Here is an 18,638-nt window from a genome sequence, read left to right on the forward strand (position 1 = left end):
GTTGCTGCACAGCTCCTCATTGCAGGGGAACAGCATTCATGTGGAAGATTGTCCAGTCTCCACACACACTTGTACCACAGACTCCCCTTTACCACCCATGCTAGTTGCAAGATGTGGTGGTGCAATCTTCACTCAATCATCCTTAGCAGCCGGCCTTGCACCATCTGATAGCAGGACTGGGTTTACAGCTCATTTTTGAAACTCAGCCATTATTGGGGAGAGAATCATCGAGGTGTCCAAGATACATCGAAGCGCACCCTCCTTGTCCACCAACTCCAGCTCTTGATATTCAGGATCAGGAAAGCTTGCTTGGACCTGGCCTTCATGGAGGGCGCCACCACACTCAATTCATAGGAACGCTGGGTTTAGTTTGCGGGAGACATATCAAACAGATCGGGCGAGATCCCACTCTCTCTATATATGCAGTAGATGAAGAGGTCCTGGATACAGAGTCGGATCTGTGTTTCTGCCTGGAGTGGTGTAACCACAGATGAGTCTATGGTCCCATTACATGGACCTGTGTATGCGCCATTGTCTTTTTAGTGCATTTTCAAAAAATCTAATCATTCAGGACATCAGATGCGTGTCCCAGACATAAACAAATGTTCCCCACTCGTTCCAAGACTCATCACCCCCTGGTTCAGTGTCCACCTCAGAGTTCCATTGCCATCACACACTGTGGACACAATTATTACCACATAGAATCTAATATGTATCCTTTGCTGAGGCCCGCCGGCCAATCCTGCTAGACCACCCACACAGGCCCTCATCCCTACTCTTCAGATCTCTTTGCCTGCCTCAGAGTCCATGGGATTCAAACTTCCTGGACCAGCCACAGCTCTCATGTGTTGTCTTCTCTGCCAACATGCACCAATGCATGCTTCTATACAAGAGTAGCTTACCTTCCCACACTCAGACAATATCTCCGGATCAACCACAGGGCTGTGTTGCAAACACTCTTGCGGTACTTAGGTTTGATGTTATCTTTCCTGATGCCCAATACAGCCATACTGGATGGAAAGTCAAAGAGGGCACCCATCACCCTGGATATGCCAGTCTTTACTTTTCCCCAGAACAGTTTCACTCATGGCATTCCCACAGGGTATGGGTAAAGGTCCCGACCTGCAGACCACTATAATGTTGTTCCAAAACCAAGAACTCCTAAAAAGTAATATGGGTTGATACGCAAAGCACTCTGTAAGGATAACCAAACTTTGTTTAAAATATTAACAATCATTTATCGCTAAAAGAAAATTAACAATAACAAAAACAAAAATGTGTTACATAAAACTTCCGATTTGTCCTTATATATGACCAAATTGGTCATATGTAAATGTATTCCTATAGACTCATCTTTTCTGACCCAACAAGCTAAGAATTAATTAGCAAAGTCCAAAAAGAGTGGGAGCAGCCATGTTTTGTGTCCCTGTCCAGTGGAAAGGACTCCAACATCACCCCACTCACTTAATTACATTCTACGGTATGCATATAGTGTTGAGACCCAGAATATGAATGACTGTCCAAACCCAATCAGTTGCAAAACGGCCATTAGAAATGGCTATTAAATGGAATTAAAAGCATTTTCGGTGTCTTACAGGACTACTGTCGGGTTCAATAACGGTGTAGCTTATTTTATGCATCCATAGAGACATCTCAGATGATGGGCCTTATTACAACTACCTCGGTCCACAAGACCGATGTAGATTCAGTGGAGGACTGTGGACTGCCAGACTGGCAGTTCATCTGCCCTATTACAATTTGGACGGATGGGCGGCCCCAGAACCGCTGCACCGCCAGGGATCCATGATCCCGCTGTGGTCTTGCAGCATCTGAGGGATATGCTGGCGGTGCCACTGCGGCACTGCTAAACATATTATGTGTTTCCTCACTGCCACAGTTTCCATGGTAGTGAGCCCACCATGAAAAGTGTGGAAGGGCCCCCAGTTGCCTCTGGGCCCTGGGGTGCATGCAGGGGGGGCATATGGTGTGCCCTCCTGTCTGTATGCACTCCCGTTCCTGCACAGCATGGCCTACATAGGTTATATGCCATGCAGGAACGTGCTTTGGCACTCCCATTGCTGTGCCTTTCTAAGGCTCAGATATGAGCCTTTGAAAGGCCCCACAGTGGGACCGCCAAAACACCTCACGCTAGACCATGAATAAACTCGTAATCTGGTGGGAAGTGAGTGGAGGAGTTTAGTGGTGTGGCAGCGGGACGCTGGCATACCAGACTGCTGCCACACCGCTAAACTCGTAATCAGGCCGTGAGGTTTGTTGACCTACCCAACTTTGAATACCAGTTGGCCAGGATGGATCAGGGAATTTATCAATGCTAGTAAATGGTTGGCTAGGACTTTTGCAACTATTGTGTTCTCTTCTCGCAGGTTGCTTTGTTGATCATAAGCTCCCCATGAATAAAACATCACTGCTCTGGGCACATTAATGCAGTCAGGGTGGATTGAAGCCTACACAAAACGGGGTATATTATTTACTGCTTGTACTTAACAGAGACATGAGGTGGTGCAACCCAAACTCTGAGTGGTCTTCACCTTCTTTAGGGACAATCACACGTGTGGCCTCCATCATTGGGCAGGGAGTCTGCTTTTCTTCAAGTCTTTGGTGTCAATGCCTCTTGCAGACTGCGTGCCATGGACTCAGTCTATATTTTATGTAAATATGTCAATTCGCTCAAGAAAGGAACAACACGCAGACAGTACATCGTCTTCTCAGAATAATATTGCACAAGTACAGCATGTAAAAATAATATAACTAAAACGATGCCAGCTAAAATGTATGAAACGTAAAAATAAAATAGAGAACCAAAGACGTCCAAGTGAGCCCCTCTACACCAGCTCATTTGGATATGCACAGGACCATGAAATCTAAAGTGAAGATTTCCAATACCAAAGTCACCACTCTCTTACCGATGTACATGCACTGTGGTGCAAAAAGGTAAACAGCTCATTAAGAGGCTGGCAGGCTGGCTACCAATATGTGGTGGTGGCACACTATAAGACAACCACTGTGTTGCCATGCTATCTTCTCTTACTTGATTGTGTAACCTTTACAACCCCTGAAGTCGCATTGCACAGCAAAAGACCAACATGTCAGTGGAACCTTTATCAAGCTGCAGCCACAATCTCCCCCACACAGTAACACAGCAGCTATATACCAACACAAGAATGCAACACAACTACACAACACAACGGCGTAAAACACAGCAACAAAATAACACCACAACACAGTGCGTGTTTTGTATTTTCTTGGCTGGTTTCCCGTGGTTGGGCTACTAGATCCTAACCGGGGAATGAGGGCGAGCATTGCATTATAGACACACTTGCACTGAGGGTCCGGCGATACTAACTCGGCCCCCTTCATTCCCTTTGCCGGTGACCAGCTAGTAGCCCTACAGTCACAAAATACAAAACCAGACAAGAGTCATTTTCCATGTTATCTCTATCTTGCAGAGTGCATGTGAGAGTCACACGCGTGTTCCTACGAGTTTACATAAAACAGAGAATCCAAATAATGATCATCATAGACAGAGTATAGATGTCCTACATTTTTTTTAATCGTTTTTATTTGCATTTGTTTTATCAAATAATACAATACAGTGCAGAAACTAGCATGTTTAATATGGCAGGACTTGGAGACAATCAACATATATACAGAGGAAATGAAAGAGTGGACAGACATTGGTGGAAACACAATAAAAAGAATCAACTTTTGAGGGAGTTTACCTCCAAGGTAGAGTGTCTGTTTTGGAAAATGCAGAGAAGATATTCAACCTCGCAAAAATGAGAGCAAAAAACCAGGGGAAAAAACAACAACAACTTGAACTGGATTGGCCCGCACCTCCTGACACACGACGAAGGTAATCGAAGACCTCTGTGGTGATATATTAGCCAATATATATGGGGAGGAACACGACTTGTGGGGTTTGATGTGAGGTAATGCCAAGACCGTACCAATGAGGAGACAGAGCAGCTGGGAGTATCATTGGTACCCTGCATGTTGGCAAGGAAAGTCATCAGCATCGAGAGTATAGATGTCCTGATGAAGGCTGCTGGCGCACAGGGAAAGGAAAGCCATCGGTATCGAGAGTATAGATGTCCTGATGAAGGCCGCTGGCACACAGGAAAGGAAAGCTATCGGTATCGAAACTATAGATGTCCTGATGAAGGCTGCTAGCACACAGGGAAAGGAAAGCCATCGGTATTGAGAGTATAAATGTCCTCATGAAGGCTGCTGGCAAACAGGGAAAGGAAAGCCATCGGTATCAAGAGCATAGATGTACTGATGAAGGCTTCTGGCACACAGGGAAAGGAAAGCCATCGGTATCGAGAGCATAGATGTACTGATGAAGGCTTCTGGAACACAGGGAAAGGAAAGCCATCGGTATCGAGAGCATAGATGTACTGATGAAGGCTTCTGGCACACAGGGAAAGGAAAGCCATTGGTATCGAGAGCATAGATGTCCTGATGAAGGCTGCTGGCACACAGGGAAAGGAAAGCCATCGGTATCGAGTGTACAGATGTCCTGATGAAGGCTGCTGGCACACAGGGAAAGGTAAGCCACACACAGGGAAAGGAAAGCCATCGGCATCAAGAGTAGAGATGTCCTGATGAAGGCTGATGGCACACAGGGAAAGGAAAGCCATCGGCATCAAGAGTAGAGATGTCCTGATAAAGGCTGAAGGCACACAGGGAAAGGAAAGCCATCGAAATCAAGAGTAGAGATGTCCTCATGAAGGGTAATGGCACACAGGGAAAGGAAATCCATTGGTATCGAGAGTATAAATGTCTTGATGAAGGCTGATGGCACACAGGGAAAGGAAAGCCATCGGCATCGAGAGTAGAGATGTCCTAATAAACGCTGATAGCACACAGAGAAAGGAAAGCCATCGGCATCGAGAGTAGAGATGTCCTCATGAAGCCTGAAGGCACACAGGGAAAGGAAAGCCATCTGCATTGAGAGTAGAGATGTCCTCATGAAGGCTTATGGCACCCAGGGAAAGGAAAGCCATCGGTATCGAGAGTATAGATGTCCTGATGAAGGCTGATGGCACACAGGGAAAGGAAAGCCATTGGCACCGAGAGCATAGATGTCCTGATGAAGGCTGCTGGCACACAGGGAAAGGAAAGCCATCGGTATCAAGAGCATAGATGTCCTGATGAAGGCTGCTGGCACACAGGGAAAGGAAAGCCATCGGTATCGAGTGTACAGATGTCCTGATGAAGGCTGCTGGCACACAGGGAAAGGTAAGCCACACACAGGGAAAGGAAAGCCATCGGCATCAAGAGTAGAGATGTCCTGATGAAGGCTGATGGCACACAGGGAAAGGAAAGCCATTGGCATCAAGAGTAGAGATATCCTGATAAAGGCTGAAGGCACACAGGGAAAGGAAAGCCATCGGCATCAAGAGTAGAGATGTCCTCATGAAGGGTTATGGCTCACAGGGAAAGGAAAGCCATTGGTATCGAGAGTATAAATGTCCTGATGAAGGCTGATGGCACACAGGGAAAGGAAAGCCATTGGCATCGAGAGTAGAGATGTCCTAATGAACGCTGATAGCACACAGAGAAAGGAAAGCCATCAGCATCGAGAGTAGAGATGTCCTCATGAAGGCTGAAGGCACACAGGGAAAGGAAAGCCATCTGCATTGAGAGTAGAGATGTCCTCATGAAGGCTTATGGCACATGCGGAAAGGAAAGCCATCAGTATCGAGAGTATAGATGTCCTGATGAAGGCTGATGGCACACAGGGAAAGGAAAGCCATTGGCATCGAGAGTATAGATGTCCTGAAGAAGACTGATGGCACACAGAGAAAGGAAAGCCATCGGTATCGAGAGTATAGATGTCCTCATGAAGGCTGCTGGCACCCAGGGAAAGGAAAGCCATCGGTATTGAGAGTAAAGATGTCCTGATGAAGGCTGATGGCACACAGGGAAAGGAAAGCCATTGGTATTGAGGGTATAGATGTCCTGATGAAGGTTGCTGGCACATAGGGAAAGGAAAACCATTAGTATTGAGAGTAGAGATGTCCTGATGAAGGCTGATGGCACACAGGGAAAAGAAAGCTGTCGGTATTGAGAGTATAGATGTCCTGATGAAGGCTGCAGGCACACAGGGAAAGGAAAGCCATCGGTATTGAGTGTATAGATGTCCTGATGAAGGCTGATGGCCACCAGGGTAAGGAAAGCCGTCGGTATCGAGAGTATAGATGTCCTGATGGAGGCTGATGGCACACAGGGAAAGGAAAGCCATCTGCATCAAGAGTATAGATGTCCTGATAAAGGCTGCTGGCAAACGGGGAAAGGAAAGCCATCGGCATTGAGAGTAGAGATGTCCTGATGAAGGCTGCTGCCACACAGGGAAAGGTAAGGCATCGGTATCGAGAGTATAGATGTCCTGATAAAGGCTGATGGCACACAGGGAAAGGAAATCCATCGGTATTGAGTGTATAAATGTCCTGATAAAGGCTGCTGGTACCCAGGGAAAGGAAAGCCATCAGTATCGAGTGTAGAGGTGTCCTGATGAAGGCTGCTGGCACATAGGGAAAGGAAAGCCATCAGTATCAAGCCATTCATATCGAGAGTATAGATGTCTTGATGAAGGCTGATGGCACACAGGGAAAGGAAAGCCATCAGCGTCAAGAGTATAGATGTCCTGATGAAGGCTGATGGCACATAGGGAAAGGAAAGCCATCAGTATCGAGAGTATAGATGTCCTTATGAAGGCTGATAGCACACAGGGAAAGGAAAGCCATCAGTATCGAGAGTATAGATGTCCTGATGAAGGCTGATGGCACACAGGGAAAGGAAATCCATCGGTATCGAGTGTATAAATGTCCTGATAAAGGCTGCTGGCACCCAGGGAAAGGAAAGCCATCAGTATCAAGAGTATAGATGTCCTGATGAAGGCTGATGGCACATAGGGAAAGGAAAGCCATCAGTATCGAGAGTTTAGATGTCCTGATGAAGGCTAATAGCACACAGGGAAAGGAAAGCCATCAGTATTGAGAGTATAGATGTCCTGATGAAGGCTGATGGCACACAGGGAAAGGAAAGCCATCGGCATCAAGAGTATAGATGTCCTGATGAAGGCTACTGACACACAAGGCAGGTAAATGATGGTAAAAATATCTTCACAATCTTGGACGGCAAGGCAATTTTGCCCCATATCCGTACCCTTAACCATAAACACTTTTAACCCAGCCAGGCCATCCCTGAATAAACACCGCAGAGAGGACAGCCCTACAATCTTTTATCCACTGTTTCTCTGGCACACTATTTCACCTGTAATAATCCCAAAGAAGCCTCACTCTAGGTTGTAGAGCCCACCTGGACCCAGTCCGTGATCAGGCCGAGGAAAGCCAGATGAGGAGGCATGCCATAACACTGGCTGAGGGCCTTGTTTTTCCCAGGACCAGTATTAGCCCTACCCAAAGGTTAAAGTTGTGGAGTAAGAAAGCCATTTCCAACTTGCAATCTATCCTTAGTGCCGTGAGATATGCTCATTCGTAGCGGCACAACCTGTGAATTTTCGAGTCACAGTCTTTGCTAAATCAAATGGGCTTTTGGGCCCTTCTGTACCTGAAATGTAAACATCCCTGTGCCACAGAGATAAAAACACAATCTGGGGAGAGATCCCAGCCAAAGACTTTCCAGATTACTCTGCCCTCACAGCGAAAATGAGCAGAGGCTTAGCTATCAATGGTGCCACAATTATAGTGTACGGGGCCCAACTAGTGTTCAAGGGCATATTTTACTTTCTTGTACCCATGGCACTTTTGCCACCAGAGAAATGTCAGGTGTTTGAAGGGCGTGGTTCATTTCACTAGAAGTGACAAGTCTTATAGAAGCTTTGAGGGTGTAATGCTGTGTTTCAGAGAGCTGTTTGGTTAGAAACAAAGGACTGGGGTGATATTTGGACAATGAGGGTATTTTAAGTCTATACTACGTCTAAGGAAAATTATTTTATTTTATATCGTTTTATTAACACACAAAACACCTTATTTAACTGATCTGAAATACTGTTCTCCATCAGTTGCAATGACTGGCCTTTGAATCAAGATTGGAATCAGTTCTTACTCACTCTTCACCAAGTATTCTTTGCTGTGTTGTGAGTGCATGGTTGCAAAAGGAATTGTAAGGGATCTCGTATCGCCAAGACTTGTTTTACACCAATCAATCATTAATACTCACCCATGAGGGTCTCAAAGCACTGTGGGGGGGAGGGGCTGCCAGTCTGTTTGGGCGCTTAGGTTAGTTGAAGAGCCAGGTGTTGGGATCCTTCCTGAACTGGGTCAGTGACAGGGATTGCCTGAGGTAGAGAGGCACGGTGTTCCAGGTCTTGATGGCAAGGTGGGAGAAGGATCTTCCTCCAGTCCTGGTCTTGTGGATCCATGGGACGGTGGCAAGGGCCAGTTGGATGGGGAGAAGGTGCCTGGTGAAGTATGTGGAATGAGAGGCGGTGTTTCAGGTCTGATGGTCAGGCGTTGTGGGGGCTTTGTAGGCGTGTGTGAGGAGCTTTAAGATGACTCTTTTGTTGACTGGGAGCCAGTGGAGTTCTCACAGGTGTTCGTTGATGTGGTTGCAGCGAGGGATGTTGAGAATCACTCTTGCTGCGGCTTTTTGAATGTTCTGTAGTGTCCTGAGAAGCTTCTTGGTGACGGCTGTGTAGGGTGTGTTGCAGTAGTCGAGTTTGCTGATGATGAGCACGCGGGAGACTGTCTTTCTGGACTCAGTAGGGATCCATATGACGATCATTTGAAGCAGGCGGAGAGTGTGGAAGCCTGATGAGGCGACAGCCTTTATCTGGTGATTCATTGTGAGCGAGGAGTCCAGTATGATGCTGGGGTTTCGTTCATGGTCCATGGGTGTGGGGAGGGGGGTTCCTAGCATAGCATGCCACCAGGAGTCACCTGTAGAGGAGAGCCAAAATACACTGCAAACTGGCAGCAGTGAAATGGGAGAGTGGGCAGTTTCATTTAGGTGAAATGTGAAGGACAAAGCCAGCTGGATTAAAGAGCGCCAACGCAGCCAGCGAGAGCCTGACGAGTGGAGCCGTGTGACACTTGTTTATGGTAACACTTTTCGAATTGACTTGTGTCTGAATGATAACAATCAATCTGTAATGCTGAATGTAACATAAATAAAATTGAGGTTTGGGGGTACTTTAGGCTCTAATGTATGGTGAATAATCAACAAAAGATAGTCTGCAAAAACATGCAATATAACGAAAGAGAAACAACACACACATGCTGTTTGAGCACGCCACACAGTAGAAGAAGGGCTTTGGAAAAGTCTAGTGAGGAAAATCACCACATCAGCCAACGTACCTGGCAAACAAAACCACCAATCAAGCCTGAAAGGAAGGAAAAAGTGAATTTCAGTAAGGTTGATTGTTGAGAAATGAAAACTGAATCTGAGCTGCTCGATCACGATTCCGTGGGCAACCAGGTTGCCTTTGAGCTGCTCAATCAGAGGCTCCAATTGGAATATGATTCCGCACTCGAGTTTGTTGGATGGTGTGTTTGAAATTTTCACTTGGTTTTAATACTTTCCGTGGTGCGTAGGTAGGTAACCCTACTGAGCAATAGGGTAGTGAGAAACATGTATTGCATGTGGTTCCTGTACCTCAAGAATCACCCCTGCCTCGCACTCCTTTCTATTTTCTTTAATCAGTAACAAGAGTCATGTAGATGCTTTCATTCCATTTTATTTTCAAATTTTCTTATTTTTTTATTTTCATGATTTCTTCCTTTTGTAATATTGTCATCATATCACATATTAATCAGTTTTGACTTCCCAATGCATTTCAAGCAATACTGCCCTTCCTCAGGGGATTCTCTTTTTCTGCAAAGGTTAACATAATGAGTGTTAAGCGACTGGAATACCATTTTGATACTTTTGTGCTGTGTTACATCAAAACATAAACAACAGACAGTAAACAGTACATTTTCCACAGTAATATGTCCATAACCTTGAAACCAACGTTAGTGTGGTGCCTAAGACTTTTGTGTGGTTTGTAACCTTATGACCCGTTTGAGAATGCAACTGTTACAAAAAGGCCAACTGACCTTGGTTTGATAGTCGGTAGCTTTCTGCATAAAATAAACGTCGAAATCACGACCTACAAAGTAAAATGCCCGACCGTTACTAGTGCTGGTAAGATGTTAACACGAATGATTTAAATTGAAATGTCGTCCGACGGCGTTTTACCTGAGGGACTCTGGGTCTCTCCTCTCAATCTTCGTTCAGCGGCGTTTGTCAAAGAACTGATCAGACAGACCTTCACTGAAGCTACACAAACCTACAAAGGAACCTTACCGTGCCATAATTGCGGAAATTGTTCCGCGATTATAAAAAGTAACACCATCAATCATCCTACAAAAGGAACACCTATCAAATTGAAAGTTTCAGGAACATGTGACTCGATGAATCTCATATATATGTTGCGATGCCCATGCGGGAAATCATACGTTGGTAAAACACAACGGAAACTGAAAACTCGTATAATCGAACATAAAAGTAACATCCGATTAAAGAATCACAAGTCACCAATCGCAGTACACTTCAATGAAGCCAATCATAATGTGAGTCAACTGAGATTTTGCATCCTAGAAATCGTACCAATTCTGCCAGGGAGAGACAATGCCACTCACTTGCTAAGGAGAGAAACCTTTTGGATTAATCATCTCAATATCATGAACCCATCGGGACTCAATGAGAAATTGGACTTTAATTGTTTTCTCTGAACTATATGAAAATAATGAACCACAAATGATAATGGGAAGTGTGATGACGTATTGTCAGTTCTTTCTATACCGCCATTAACCTCAAGTCACGTGTAAGATTGATTGTCTATAAATTTAGCTATAATTTCAACAGTAAGTTGTATATGAAACATGGTTACATATAACAAACTCGATATTTTTTAACCTGAAACATATAAAGCACTGTTGAGAGTCCAACACGTATTTCTAGTGCACGTGAACGATAACACACAGTCCGTTTTCTATACTTATGCGCTCTGTGCGGCACTCAAAGCGACGTTCGGTCACATGAACGACAGCACACAGTCCGTTCACTATGTTTATGCGTTCCACGTTGTGTATTAAGCGACGTCCGGTCACATGATCGGAAACCGAAAAACGCCGCTGAACGAAGATTGAGAGGAGAGACCCAGAGTCCCTCAGGTAAAACACCGTCGGACGACATTTCAATTTAAATCATTCGTGTTAACATCTTACCAGCACTAGTAACGGTCGGGCATTTTACTTTGTAGGTCGTGATTTCGACGTTTATTTTATGCAGAAAGCTACCGACTATCAAACCAAGGTCAGTTGGCCTTTTTGTAACAGTTGCATTCTCAAACGGGTCATAAGGTTACAAACCACACAAAAGTCTTAGGCACCACACTAACGTTGGTTTCAAGGTTATGGACATATTACTGTGGAAAATGTACTGTTTACTGTCTGTTGTTTATGTTTTGATGTAACACAGCACAAAAGTATCAAAATGGTATTCCAGTCGCTTAACACTCATTATGTTAACCTTTGCAGAAAAAGAGAATCCCCTGAGGAAGGGCAGTATTGCTTGAAATGCATTGGGAAGTCAAAACTGATTAATATGTGATATGATGACAATATTACAAAAGGAAGAAATCATGAAAATAAAAAAATAAGAAAATTTGAAAATAAAATGGAATGAAAGCATCTACATGACTCTTGTTACTGATTAAAGAAAATAGAAAGGAGTGCGAGGCAGGGGTGATTCTTGAGGTACAGGAACCACATGCAATACAATCAGAGGCTCCATCAGAAGAATCAGGATGAACCTGAGCTGCTCCTTCACAGATGCCTTGGAGGAAATTGGAAGAGGTAGGCAGTGATCCTAAAACAAAGTCAATGTCATGGAATGATCCATATGCGTCACTGATAACTGATGAAACACACCCCAAATAAGGTAGCACAATCCTAAGTTAAAGTCCAGTGCACCAATGCAATGTACACTTAATTGTATCCATAATAACAGGACAAGATTGTCTTGATATATCTGTTTCTGTATTTGTAGGTGGTATTTTGAAAAGGCAGAGGAGCGCTGTACAGGGTCAAAGACAAGCTTAAAGTCATCGAGTGATAGGAGAGGTGGCTGGTCTGTGGACGAATAATGTACTGTGATGTAAATGTTTCTTTACACCCAACGACAAGGTGTGCGTATTAATGGTAATGATTACTGAACATTCAGTTAAACTTTTTTAGCTGGTAATCCCATTATTAGGCAAAATAAGATTTCTAACTTTGAGCAAATTAAGTTTGAGGCTAATGGAATATATCAACACAACTAAGAATGATCTTAGATACCCATAGTAGATGTCACGACTGCTCGTTTCGCTCCTAGCAGCAATCCCCTGTAGAATCTAGCTTGGCCATGACTACGGGTGGCACCAGGAGGTCTTCTGTGTTCATCACACCTGATAAACTTCCACACGCTGGGATTTACAATTTATCGGATGCACGTATTTCAAGTTTTTCCCAGTGATGGGCAATAACAAGCAGATTTTGCTGCTTCCTGCCTGGGCTATTATGAACTTCATGAGCTGTGAAAGCAGAAGTCTCACATCAAAGACTGTGTTTGAGGGGGGTGTATCAGAGTATGCAATTAGGAACTGAAATGTAAAAACAGCTGTGCCCATCCAGGGCATACATCTGGACTTGTTTTCACTAAATTCTTTGGAAGATATAGCAGAGGGCATGCTTTGGCTCTGGTTTATCAATGAATCAAAGGAGCTTCCTTACCAAATTATTCAAATATGAAAACATTGATACTAATTAATTCCAACGTCTCACAAAACAGACTACAATTTGTTTTTACAAATCAAAGCAAGAATAAAGACAGAAAAGTGTAAGTTTGTGCACTAGAATTAATTTTTATCTTCAAAAATTGTTTCCAAGAGCAACATATTTTCAGAAACGTATTGCACTGACCATTTATTTTATAGATGTCCTCTTTTTTCAAGCCAAATGTTAAATTCTTGATCCTAGTGGAAAAACACAGAGCTTCCGCCGAGCGCCTTTCTGGCCTACTAATATGTGGACAATCAGACAACCATACCACCAAAATTAAGTACATTTCAACATTTCTTCATGCGACGAAGTGGATTTCCCTAGTATCCCAGCAAGGCTGAACAGGGAGCAGGCAGTATTTCTATATGATATAGTTTACATACCTTTTTAAATATAGTTCTGCAAATATGTTCCACCTAAATGCATGAGCAGAAAGTATATTGGAGATGAAAGGAAGTAAACCATTTTTTTGAATAATCTGTATTGATTCACCTTCGAAAAAATCAACCCCTACTCTTTTTGCCCATTGTGTGTGGATTCTGCCATTATCAATCTTCCTGAATGAAGATAACCATTCATATGTGCAAGGGATATCATCCTTACAGAGGGCACCGCAAGATACAGTCTCATATATTTTTGACGCGGCACCTCTGTGAATATTGCTCCGGAAGCTCCACCTTGGCACATAGTTATTAAGGGGCTTATCTATGACAGCCCTGCGTCACTTATGCACCACATAGAGTGTGACGCAGGACTCTCATAAAGATTTATGAAGCCACGCAAAGCCACCCTGCGCGGCTCAGAGTTGTCTCATAAATCACGAGTAAGGAAACACAGCGCAAATCGCAGCGTCACCTTGCTCTGCGCCCGGGAGGTGCTCCATGCGCGTTGGGCTTTTCCACACAACACCCATGGAATTTGAAGCTGCCCCAGATTTCCAAAGTGCAGTAAAACTGGAGAAACGTCATATCCATACGCCTCACGAGGTGAGGCGTAACGAGGACAAATATGTTCATTTCTCCTCAATTTTTCCTCTTTTCATGTGTGCTGCAGAATGCAGGACACATAGAAAGAGGAAAACGCCTCACAGGAATGGTTCTGAGCAGGAAAGGGCAGCAATCCTGCCTGCTTTGGAGGCACCCTTAAACTGTGGTGCATGGGTGCCTGTGTTGGCGCTAGGCTGCCAAACGGCGCCAGCGCAGGCAGAAAGGACAGGAATGCGCAGTATTGGTTAACCCCTTCTACGCTCATGGCGAGCTGAGCTCGTCATGAGTTACGCCTCTCGTACGCTCATGACGAGCTGAGCTCGTCATGTAACGCGGGTTTTTTAAAAGTGCCGCGCACAGCGGGAAAACCGCTAGCGTGCAAGGGGTTAAATACGATGCATTCCTGCCCTTTCACTTTGCCGTAGGGCAGGACAGCCAGGTGCCTTGCTGGGCCGTCCTATGCCAAACTGCCATAAAGGAGGCTCTATGTTTCCCCTAAAACCTCATTTGAATTTCGTTTTGAGTACGTTTTGTGATCTGAACTGAGAAGGGGGGATTTAGAAATGTAATTCATCACTTCACCTCTAACTACCGTGGCCACCAGGACAGGAAGAGTATTGTACTTGTGCAAGGGATATATCAGGAGGGCGTATGAGACTCCACACAGGTAGAGGAGACACATTTTAGACCTTACTTCACTATACCTCTGGATCATTGAAAATAAGAGGTGAGGCTGGAGGTTCTAGCTCACCGCCTGTTGCAGACTAGACTTCCATTACACGGGAAAGCTCTGCCTACAACTCTCATTAGGACAATTGACTTGGACCCCTACTACCATTTACTTTCTACTCCCATGTGCATGCATACAAAACAAGCATTTGCAATGCAACAGGCCGCGCATTTGCGAGAGTTTAAGGTATTAACAATGTAATTGACAATGCTTTTTATTTATGTGTTTGTTTTTAAAACAGATAAATAAAAAGCATTGTCAGTGCCAATAGGTTAAACTCTCGCAAATGTGAGACCTATTGCATTGCTTCCTATTGCAGCTAAATAGAGGGAGCGTACGGGGAGGAAGAGGAGTCAGCTGCAGTGAGCCGCACCCTTCTTATAATCAGCGCGGCTCACTGCAGCTGACTCCTCTTCCTCCCCGTACGCTCCCTCTATTTAGCTGCAATAGGAAGCAATGCAATAGGTCTCACATTTGCGAGAGTTTAACCTATTGGCACTGAGGATTATTTTTTCACTATTGTAAGATTTTGGTAAGCAGCACAGCATGCCACCTGTGCTTACTAAAAGCTTACAATTTTGAAAAAATAGACTTTGGCAAGCCGCATCTTTCTTTTTACTTTGTTGAGGCTTGCAGAAGTCTATTTTTTCAGTATTTTACGATTTTGGTAAGCAGCGCACCACTCCGCCTGTGACGCGCTGCTTACTAAAAGCTTACAGTATTGAAAAAATCGACTTCGGCGAGCCACAACGACCAAAATAAATGCGGGCCTCACCGAAGTCTATTTTTTTTGGTGATGCATAACCTCTGTCTGAAGAAACACTCTTGGTAGATCTACATTTCTGATCTTGCTTTTTCTGGAATTTCTCGTTATGCTGTGAAGTGAACCAAAGTCTGCTTTCTGTGCCGCGCCTGCTCTTTGGCTGAGAGTGAAGCAACCTGCTCCTGGAGCCACTGCCCTCGTCACGTATGTAAGTAATGGAGGGTGACAGCAAAGAGTGATCAGGTAGGCATACTGCTCATGTATGTAAGACATGTAGAGTAGCAATGAGTGCTCATGTATGTCGGGTGGCAGTGAAAAGTGCTCAGGTAGGCATACTGCTCGCATATGTAGGAAATGTAGAGTGTAGTGTAGAGGGGTGGCAGTGGGTGCTCAGGTAGGCATATACTGCTCACGTATGTAAGGGCAGCAGCATCACCCGTGGCTTTTGAAGTGTGTCCTTCGGTCTGGCTGGGGGTCCTCCCCCTCAGCCGTGTGATGGTCTTGACAGTGCTCACTGACATTTGGGGACAGGCAGTATGTGGTCCTGGGGGCGGCAGGGGCCTCGCCGTAGCCTGGGGCCACCTGCTTGCCCCAGGGGCTGTAGGTCAGGAGGCCCCAGAGCAGCGGACACAGGGGCGGCTGCTGAGATTACCCGCTGTGGCACCCCGGGCGCCTCAGTAAGGAAAGTGAGAAGGGTAAATCTGCTGTTTATGTGGCGTTACTGCCCACAAAATTATAGATGTAATTCACTCTGATGTGACCCTGCCTCTCAGCTTTTACAGGGCTCGAACCGGAGGGCCGCAGTTACTGTACTCGCCCATGTGAGCAGCCCGCACAGTCCTCCGCAGCTGGTGCTCAGCTCACTGATCTACCTTAACTCTCGATGGCAGCTGTATGGCGGAAGTACTACCCCACGTCCCCAAATACACTCCTCACTTCAGAGACCCCTCAGCCCCTCCCGTGAATGAGGCCTTCACCACAAACTGAAGCTGTCACCGTCACCAGCAGGCTTGGCATGGACGCCGTGCCCCCTCGCCCCCCGTGCCCAGCCATCCATCGCACCGGGAGTGAAACGTATCTTACTATAAACTGATCCTCACAGGGGGTGTTCATGTCCCTGGACTATCTCAATGCGAGCCGAGCTGGTCAGCGGCAGAAACACGGTCCTGCAGCCGTATCTCAACCCATTGAGCTGTTCCACTGTAAATTGCCCCCAGATCCCACAGGTTATAAACAATGAGCCCACAGTCAGAGATCTAATTTATACATCTGACTGTGAGTAAAAAAACATGAGAGACTACAGGTCTCAAACAGATTCCTGTGGCTGGAACGTGACCCACTGCGGAAGGAAACAGGCGCTGAACCCTCTGTGCTTTCTTGCAGTAAGCAGAGCCTGGGAGCTGCAAGGTGCAAATGGATTCCCACCCACGGATCTACCTCACTGTGAGCGGAAGGCGCCTTGCAGGTGGTCACGCCTCACTGCCACAGGCCCACAACCCACCAAGCTATTTTATTATGAAGGGAATGTGGGACCCGAGTTGTAGAATGGTACCTGCAGCAGTGCAAAGGCACACATGGGGTAAACTTCCAGGCGTGGGTAGAGTCCGAGGAGTGCCCAAGTACCTAAAACAAGCAGCACTAAAAGTGATCGCAATATTGTAAAAAAAAAAAAAAACGCCAGCGAGTGTTGCACGCGCGCCACTGCGAGCCATAAGTCTTCAATTATCGACCCCGTGTCTGGGCACGATAATTGAAGACATATGGGCTTTGGTGCACGTAACAGACACCAATAGGCCATGGGCAGAGCAACGTGACCACCTATGGCCTATTGCGTGTTCTGTTACAAACAAAATGCACTCCAAGCCCAATCAGAGAAGACCATAGGAAAAACACACGCACGAGCGTGTTCAATTCCAGGGTTAATTTCTGAACCCCGGACAAAAGGACTCTCGCCTGCGCGAGCACTGCTGCACAGTGTGACGCAGGTCGCGAGACCTAAAAACTTCAGGTATATCAAATTAGTCAGTCGCCTTCTGCAGTTACCTTTCATTTAAGCATGCACACTTTCTTTCCCTTTTAACTTTGGGAGAGTGTATTTGGGTTTCAGTGTGTGAAAACAGTACAAAATATGAGTTTAGCTGATATAGTCAAATGTTTTCGTTCTACACATCCTTGTTGGCATACACTAAACATTCCTAGTTTAACTGTCATTCATTTATTCTGACTTAAGTTTACATTAAGGCTACCTGCATTATTTCCACAGGGAGAAACACTTCATAACTGCACTTCTTCAATTGATTCTTGGTTCTCAACTTATGATTATATTAGCAAGGCAATATACTTTTTAGGCGCTAGCTAACCTTTAGAGGTTAGTTACAAGCCACAGCCACAAATGCATGTACACAGGGACATAATTCTTTGCTATTGATCATTTTCCTCATGGTGGTATGACCTGTGGTGAGACTCAAGCTGTTGCTTGTTGCAATACACCACTGTTTTAATGGCATCAACCACACACTAGATAACATAAAATGAACACTTTGTAGTGTTAGGGCCTTATTATGATTTTGGAAGTCCATGGTGGTGGTGCGGCAGTGGCCCGACTGCCCAATTACAAGTAGGGCGGTCGGACTGCCTTGGGACCACTGCCGCAACCAGGGATCCATGATCTCTGGCAGTCTTGCAGCAGTTAGAGGCCCCTTATATGCGGGTGATGCTGCTGCGGCACCGCCAAGCCTATTAGGAATTTCCTCACTGCCACAGTTTTCATGGTGATGAGCTTGTCATGGAAAGTGTGGCAGAGAGGAAATAAAGGGGGGCCCTGCAGGGCCCTCTGTTGCCTCTGTACCAGGGGATGCATGAAGGGGGGCACATGTTGTGCCCTCCAGTATGCGTGCACCCCCAGTTCCTGCAGGGCATGGACTTAGCAGTCCATGCCCTGTGGTAACTGACTTTGATGCTCCCATTGTGGTGCCTTTATTTTATAGGCACTGCAGGGAGCGGCCAAAGAACCACCCACCAGAGACAAAAAATGTCGTAATCTGGCAACGGTTTCTTATGGCTTTGGTGGTCTTGGAGTGGGGCGGCGGCATGGCGCAAGACCGCCAAAGTCACAATAAGGCCCATACTGTATTGATTTTATGGAAGCCACGTATTAGAGACGGCGATGGTGGTTTGGTTGTACAAGTAAGACATTTTCTAGGCAGGTTGACCTAAAAGACAATAATTGAGCCACTTAAGAGCTGTATCACTGTATTTCTGTTTACTTTGAAAGTTTGAGTGGCTGAGAATTATGGGAAAGCTTT

General features: G+C 45.4%; 1 protein-coding gene across 1 annotated transcript in view; it reads right to left on the reverse strand.

Moving 5' to 3' along the window:
- Positions 1-18,638, reverse strand: part of STXBP5L (syntaxin binding protein 5L) — a 1,741,945-nt gene that overhangs the window by 844,928 nt on the left and 878,379 nt on the right. The gene's annotated exons all lie outside the window — the stretch shown is intronic.

This window comes from Lissotriton helveticus, chromosome 8 (assembly GCF_964261635.1).
Source record: "Lissotriton helveticus chromosome 8, aLisHel1.1, whole genome shotgun sequence".
NCBI lineage: Eukaryota > Metazoa > Chordata > Amphibia > Caudata > Salamandridae > Lissotriton > Lissotriton helveticus.